The following is an 8,723-nucleotide window of genomic DNA, read 5'->3' as shown; positions in this document are numbered from 1 at the left end:
AGTTTTCTCCTCTTTGTCTTTGGAACAAGATGTAGAGCTCTCAGCAACTCCAGCACCATGCCTGCCTAGATGTTGCCATGCTTCCTGTCATGGTGATAATGGACTGAACCTCTGAATTTGTAAGCCAGCCCCAGTTAGATGTTGTCCTTTATAAGAGTTGCCTTGGTCATGGTGTCTCTTCACAGCAATAAAACCCAAACTATGAAAATGGTACAAAAAGAGTTGCTAGAACCCCATCCACAACCTCCACACTGCCAGTTCCAACTCTATATCATCCCCACACACCCAGACATCTCTCGCCACTCAACTCCTTCACCAGCTCATTCTGAGGCAGGCTAGAATCTCACATCAGAAACACAACCAATGGGAAAAAGTGTACATGTCCAGACCTAACAGCAAAACACATATAAAAGTCAAAACAATGTACCCACCCAAAAGAAATCCCACTAGTCATATAGAAATATTCTTAAGAGACAGTTACCTGTTGGAACGCCAAGACACTGAATTTAAAAGAACAATTTTAAATGTAATAAAAGAATTCAAAAAGTTTAGTAGGATTCTACAGTAGTAGCTTTTCATGTGACTTTTTTGAAAAGTTTTTAATGTTACTTACTTTTCCCAGTTTCCCTTTTCTACCCTTCCTTCCTGACATTTAACTCTTCTTAGTCCTTTATAGCGGTGCATTGTATCATCCCAAACTGTATCTGTATGCATGCATTAAAAGAGTTAAAATGAATATTCACAAGACAAAATGTATATCTTGCTCAATTATTAAACCAAGAACCTATGACTACATAGGCCATAGAGCAGGAAAGCATCTACTCCTATTACTCTGCCAAATAAATATCCTAGTACTAATAACTTATTATGCCTATAGGGAAATGCATCTCCCCACCCTCCTCTTAGAACCTTCTATTCACAGTAGATAGTCTCAAACACAAAGACCAACACCTGGCCAAAGTGCAGAACAGAAAAGCCTATGGAATGTTCATCCCTAAAGGAAACATATATACCACAACCCCTCCTGCAAATGCTCAAGTATCATTGTGGAAGAGAGGCCAGAAAAGAATGTCAGAGCCACGGGTGAGAGATAACCACAAAGGAATGTATCTTCTAAGCATGGTGTGGCAGCTGCATGTATGCACTCAAGCTGTGACAAACATGCCCAAAATCTGTGCAAGCTCAAGCCAGACCAAATTCCAGAATGGAATGGAAGTTGAGTAGAAACCCCAGCCCTAGCCAAGAAGTTATTAGCAAGTTTTAGGAATGTAGACTCAGATCAACTGACCATACACCAGCGGAAGGTTACATATCCAAAAATATTTTGACAGCATAAATTGGTATTAATAAAGGAAAAAATGTAGTAGTAGCCAATTAACTCTATTCAAGTCAACTCAGCAGCAGTGGTGTGCATTCGTCGCTACCTGCCCCAAAGTTCTGGGTTTCCAAATGAAAGACACACACACACATGCACACACACACACACACACACACACACAGAGAGAGAGAGAGAGAGAGAGAGAGAGAGAGAGCCTTATATTTTAATATGTCTTAAACAGCTCCGTGGCTGAGCTACTTCTTAGCCTCTACATGGCTGACACACTCTCCTTTGATATTCCTGATTCATCACTTACTAAAACCTATATTCTATCTTGGCTGCCCCGGACCCAGACCTGTAATCCTCCTGGGCCAAGATCTTCCAACTCTCACATGTTAGCCATTTTCTCTCTTTTGCACCTCTCAGGCCTGATCTTTACTCCTTTCCCAACATGGTGGCTCTCTCCTTCCTCCTTTCTCAGTCCATTGCCCTGGAATCTTAAAAGTTCTGCCTCTGTCTCCTTTCCCAACCATTGGCACAGGCAACTTTATTTACCAATCAAAACCAACTTGGGGTAGGGACCCTCACCATCTTACATGAAGACATACAGATTCCTATGTAATTTGGGGGACCCAATTAACATAATAAAAACATTAGACCAAATCTATAACAAAAAAGGACACAAAGATGGATGAAAAGCTGGCAGAGTTTGATGTAAAAATATTTGGGGTAGGAAGAGTGAATATGGTCACAATATATTGTACAAAATTCTCAATGCATTCATAAAAATGTATTTTGAAAAAAAGAGTCCACACCTTTTAGTAATAACCTTAAGTATGAACGCTTTCAACTCTCCAGTCAAAAGACACAGGTTGGTTCAATGGATTGAGAAACAAAATTCATATTTTTTGACTATGTAAAATTGAAGTTATCTTAAAAGATAAGGTTCTCTTTTGAGGGAAAACTTGGGATAAAAAGCATCTCAAGTAAATGAGACCTGAAAACATTACATGTTACTATACTAATATCTGACAAAATTAGACTTTAATCTAAAATTAATCAGAAGACGGAAAGGACACTTCACTCTGATCAATAGTACAGATAACTAAATAGACATGTATGCATCAAACTCTGGTCCAAACAATTTAACATAAAGCCTATTGCTGACTCACAATTACTCAACCCAGTAATAGTAGTTGATTGACTACCACATGCTCTCCAATAGACAAATCATCTGAATGAAAAATAAATAGGAAAAAAAGCAAAATTATATGCCATCATCGGTCAAATGAACCATGTATATATGTAATATTTCAGCCAAATCCCAAAATATGAATACTCTGTTAAAGAGCCCATGGATTTTTCTTCTAAAATAGATCACATATTAAGACATGAAAGAAATTGTAATGAACTCAGAAAAATTCAAATAATTATATGCATGCTATCTGACCATATGCTATAAGGTCTACAAATTAATAGAAAAAGAATCTCCAGTAGTCACACAGACTAGAGATTAAATAATACATTTCTGAATGAATGAGTAAAAGAAGAAATCAAGAAATAAATAAAAAATTCCAAATGAATGAAAATGAAAGCACAATACAACAGTGCTTCTTGGATATAACTCAGCAGTCCTGACAGGGAAATTCATGGCTCTCAACACCCACATTTTAAAATTTAAAGGAATACCAATATATGATTTATTGATAGAATATAAAAATTTGAAAAGCACCAAAGAAAAACAAAACAAAATACAAAAGACATTAATAGAAATCAGAGCGGTCTCATTGAACACAGAGCCAGCTCTCGGTTCTCTGTGTGGTCTTGTCGTCAGCACAGCCAGGCCTACACGCAAGCAACCATGTCTAAGGGACCTGCAGTTGGCATTGATCTTGGCACCACTTTGGCACTCCTCTGTGGGTGTCTTCCAACATGGAAAGGTGGAAATAATTGCCAATGACCAGGGTAACCACACCATGCCGAGCTATGTTGCTTTCACCGACACAGAATGATTAATTGGGGATGTGACCAAGAATCAGGTTGCCATGAACCCCACCAACACAGTTTTTGATGCCAAACGTCATATCGGATGTAGGTTCGATGATGCTGTTGTTCAGTCTGACATGAAGCACTGGCCCTTCATGGTGGTGAATGACGCAGCCAGGCCCAAGGTCCAAGTCAAATACAAAGGGGAGACAAAAGTTTCTATCCTGAGGAAGTGTCTTCAATGGTTCTGACAAAAATGAAGGAAATTGCAGAAGCTTACCTTAGAAAGACTGTTACCAATGCCGTGGTCACGGTGCCAGCTTACTTCAATGACTCTCGGCAGCAGGCAACAAGAGATGCTGGAACTATTGTTGGCCTCAGTGTACTTCGAATTATCAATGAGCCAACTGCTGCTACAATTGCTTATCGCTGAGATAAGGTCAGAGCTGAAAGGAATGTGCTGATTTTTGACTTGGGAGGTGGCACTTTTGATGTGTCAATCCTCACTATCGAGTATGGAATTTTTGAAGTCAAATCAACAGCTGGAGACACCCACTTGGGTGGAGAAGACTTTGACAACTGAATGGTCAACCATTTCATTTCTGAGTTTAAGCGAAAGCACAAGGACATCAGTGAGAACAAGAGAGCTGTCAGGTGTCTCCGCACTGCCTGTGAGTGGGCCAAGCGCACCCTCTCCTCCAGTACCCAGGCCAGTAATGAGATTGATTCTCTCTATGAGGGAATTGACTTCTATACTTCCATTGCCAGTGCTCGATTTGAAGAGTTGAATGCTGACCTGTTCCATTGCACACTGGACCCTGTAGAGAAGGCCCTTCAAGATGCCAAACTAGACAAGTCACAGATCCATGATATTATCCTGGTGGGTGGTTCTACCAGTATCCCCAAGATCCAGAAACTTCTGCAAGACTTCTTCAATGGAAAAGAACTGAATAAGAGCATTAATCCCGATAAAGCTGTTGCCTATGGTGCAGCTGTCCAAGCAGCCATTCTATCTGGAAGCAAGTCTGAGAATGTTCAGGATTTGTTGCTCTTGGATGTCATTCCTCTTTCCCTTGGTGTTGAAACTGCTGGTGGAGTCATGACTGTCCTCATCAAGCGCAATACCACCATTCCCACCAAGCAGACCCAGACTTTCACCACCTACTCTGACAACTAGCCAGGTGTACTCATCCAGGTGTATGAAGGTGAAAGGGCCATGACCAAGGACAACAACCTGCTTGGGAAGTTTGAGCTCACAGACATACCTCCAGCACTCTGTGGGTTCCTCAGATTGAGGTTACTTTTGACATTGATGCCAATGACATCCTCAATGTTTCTGCTGTAGATAAGAGCACAGGAAAGGAGAACAAGGTCACCATCACCAAAGACAAGGGCCACTTGAGTAAGGAGGGTATTGAACGCATGGTCCAAGAAGCTGAGAAGTACAAAGCTGAGGATAAGAAGCAGAGAGATAAGGTTTCCTCTAAGAACTTGCTGGAGTCTTATGCTTTCAACATGAAAGCTACTGTTGAAGATGAGAAACTTCAAGGCAAGATCAATGAAGAAGACAAACAGAAGATTCTTGACAAGTGCAATGAAATCATCAGCTGGCTGGATAAGAAACAGACTGCAAAGAAGGAAGAATTTGAGCATCGGCAGAAAGAACTGGAGAAGGTCTGCAACCCTATCATTACCAAGCTGTACCAGAGTGCTGGTGGCATGCCTGGAGGAATGCCTGGTGGCTTCCCTGGTGGAGGAGCTCCTCCATCTGGTGGTGCTTCTTCAGGCCCCACCATTGAAAAGGTGGATTAAGTCAGTCTAAGTAGAAGGTATAGCATTGTTCCACAGGGGCCCAAAACAAGTAACATGGAATAATAAAACTATTTAAATTGGCACCAAAAAAAATGCTACAGAAACAAAGTAAATTATACAAAGACTCAAGACATCTAAAAACTGGTTATTCAAAAATAACAACAAACAAAAGATTGATTAAACCCTTGGCCCAACTAAGTAAAAGAAAGAAAAAATAGGAAGAAAGGGAGAAAAGAAGGAAGAATGAATGAAAGGAAGGCAGTCAAATTAACAGAAAAAGAAATTCATGGAGACACATAACAACAGACAAGAAAGGAATTCAGAACATTATATGAGGATGCTTTTAAATCTATAGTCTATTAAGATAGAAAATGTCAAAGAAATGTTTGAATTCATCCAAACTATCAAAGTTAAACTAAAAAGAGATCATCAATTTGAACAGACCCCTAAAAAATAAGGAGATGAAAGTTGTAATAAAAAACCTTCTGACTAAAAAAAGCTAGGTCCAGATGGACTCACAGCAGAATGCTCCCAGACTTTTAAAGAAGATATACAACCAGAACATCTTAATTTGTAAAAAAAAGGAAAAGAAGGAATGCTTCCAAATTTATTCTATGAAGCCCATGTTTCTCTGTTACCTAAGCCACATAAAGACACAAGAAAAAACAAAACTAGAGACCAATATTACTGGTGAATATAGATTTAAACATCTTCAATAAATACCTCAAAACTGAATGCAAGTATAATATTTGAGGTGCAGGGAGAGTTCAAAACACATGAGGAAAAAATGCAAAGAATTGTATGCATGTAGACTTAAAGACAAAGGAAGCATACTCATCTCAACAGATATAGAATAGACCCTTGGCAAAAAGAAAAGAGGTTTTATGATAATAGATCTAGAGAGGGCAGCACTGGAGGAGACATGCTTCGGCATAAGAAGGACTAAACATGATAAATCCACAGCCAATATCATCCTAAATGAAAAGCAACTTAAAGCGATCCCATGAAAGTTAAGAATGAGACAGTTTTGTTTTCTGCCTGTGCCCAGAGCTGAAAGCCAGTTGCCAGGAGTATCGACACACCTGAGAGCAGAAGACCAACTTTTCTGCTTCAAGCATCCTGCCCGGTGGCCTCAGGATACACAAAGGCAGGAGCACTCTGGGACAGGACATTTCTGGTTTCTGCCTGCACCCAGAGCTGAACAGCTCCCATAACTCTCTGTACCCAAATCCCACAGGGGAGAGAGCTGGACTCTCAGAAGTGCAGATAATCCTGAGAGCTTAGGGGAGATGTCCACTTCTGCTCACATTCCTGGCCCAAGAGGAACCTGCGTAGTACCCTCAGGATACAGGAACCTAGGAGCAGTCAGAGGCAGGACCCTTCTGATTTCTACCTGAGCCCAGAGCTGAAAGCCAGTCACTAGGAGCACTGACACACCTGAGAGCAGAGGTAAGACCAATTCTTCTGCTCCAACTAAACCACCTGGAGCCTTCAGGACGCACAAACCCAGGAGCAGCTCTCTGCTCCCAGATCCAGTGGAAAGAAAACAGATTTACAGGAGTGCTAACACACAGACTTATAGGAAGCTCAAGTCACTGTCAGAGACAGCAAGACAAGCTAAGACCATAGACAATCTGATGGCAAGAGGCAAGCACGGGATCCTAAGCAACAGAAAATAAGACTACTTGGCATCATCAGAGCCCAATTCTCCCACCAAAGCAAATACTAGGTATCCCAACACACCAGAAAGGCAAGATTTGGATTTAAAATCACATCACTAGTAGAAGCCCTTAAAGAGGAAATGCAAAAATCCCTTAAAGAATGACAGGAAAACACAAACAAACAGGTGAAGTAATTGAACAAAACCATCCAGGATCTAAAAATGGAATAGAAACAATAAAGAAATCACAAAGGGAGACAACCCTGGAGATAGAAAACCTAGGAAAAAGATCAGGAGTCATAGATGCAAGCATCAACAACAGAATACAGAGGTAGAAGAGAGAATCTCAGGGGCAGAGGATACCATAGAAAACATTGACACAACCATCAAAGATAATATAAAATGCAAAAAACTCCTAACTCAACATTCAGGAAATCCAGGACCTAATGAGAAGATTAAACCTATGGATAATAGGTATAGAAGAGAGTAAAGATTCTCAACTTAAAGGGTCAGTAAATATCTTCAACAAAATTATAGAAGAAAACTTCTCTAACCTAAAAAGAGATACCCATAATTATACAAGAAGCCTACAGAACTACAAATAGATTGGTCCAGAAAAGAAATTCCTCCCATCACATAATAGTCAAAACACCAAATGCACAAAACAAAGAAAGAATATTAAAAGGTCAAGTAACATATAAAAGTAGGCCTATAAGAATTATACCAAACTTCTCACTAGAGACTGTGAAAGCCAGAATATCCTGGGCAGATGTCAGACAGTCCCTAAGAGAACACAAATGCCCACCCAGGCTACTATATCCAGCAAAACTCTCAATTAAGATGGAGAAACCAAGAAATTCCATGACAAAACCAAATTTACAAAATATCTTTACACAAATCTAGCCCTAGAAAGGATAATAGATGGAAAACTCCAACTCATGGAGGAAAACTACACCCAAGAAAATGCAAGAAAGTAATACCCTTGCAATGAAACCAAAAGAAGAGAGCCACATAAGCATAATTCCACCTCTAACAATAAAAATAACAGGAAAGGATAATCTCTATTTCTTAATATCTCTTAACATCAAGGGACTCAATTCCCCAATAAAAAGACATAGAGTAACAGACTGGTAATGTAAAGAGGACCCAGCATTTTGTTGCACACAGGAAGCACACCTCGTTGACAAATACAGACACTATCTCAGAGTTAAAGGCTGGAAAACAATTTTCCAAGCAAATGGTCCCAATAAACAAGCTGGAGTAGCCATTCTAATATCGAATAAAATCGACAATCGACTTTCAACCAAAAGTTATCAAAAAAGATAAGGAAGTACACTTCATATTCATCAAAAAAAAAAAAAACAAAAAAAAACCCCACCAAGATGAGAACTCTCAATCCTGAATATCTATGCTCCAATTGCAAGGGCACCTTCATTCATAAAAGAAACCTTACTAAAGCTCAAAGCACACATTGCACCTCACACAATAATAGTGGGAGATTTCAACACCCCACTCTCATCAATGGACAGATCATGGAGATAGAAACTAAACAGAGACATAGAGTAACTAACAAGTTATGAACCAAGTAGACTTAACAGATATTTATAGAACATTTCATCCTAAAACAAAAGAGTATACCTTCTTCTCAACACCTCATGGTACCTTCTCCAAAATTGACCATATAATTGGTCACAAAACAGGCCTCAACAGATGCAAAAAGGTTGAAATAAACCCATGCGTCCTATCAGATCACCAGACTAAGGCTGGTCTTCAACAACAACAACAACAACAACAAATGACAGAAAGTCCATATATACATGGAAGTTGAACAATGCTCTACTCAATGATAACTTGGTCAAGGAAAAAGACTTTTTAGAATTTAATGAAAATGAAAGCACAGTGTACCCAAACTTATGGGACACAATGAAAGCAGTGCTAAGAGGAAAA

The 8,723-nt window shown here is 39.7% G+C and overlaps 1 pseudogene; it reads left to right on the top strand.

Moving 5' to 3' along the window:
• The first annotated feature begins 3,169 nt into the window (after window positions 1-3,169).
• LOC116901556 lies at window positions 3,170-5,116 on the top strand (annotated as a pseudogene).
• The last annotated feature ends 3,607 nt before the right edge of the window (window positions 5,117-8,723 follow it).

This window comes from Rattus rattus, chromosome 5 (genome assembly GCF_011064425.1).
Source record: "Rattus rattus isolate New Zealand chromosome 5, Rrattus_CSIRO_v1, whole genome shotgun sequence".
Lineage (NCBI taxonomy): Eukaryota > Metazoa > Chordata > Mammalia > Rodentia > Muridae > Rattus > Rattus rattus.
Note: the sequence above shows the minus strand (reverse complement) of the source record. Positions and strands in the feature narration are given on the sequence as shown.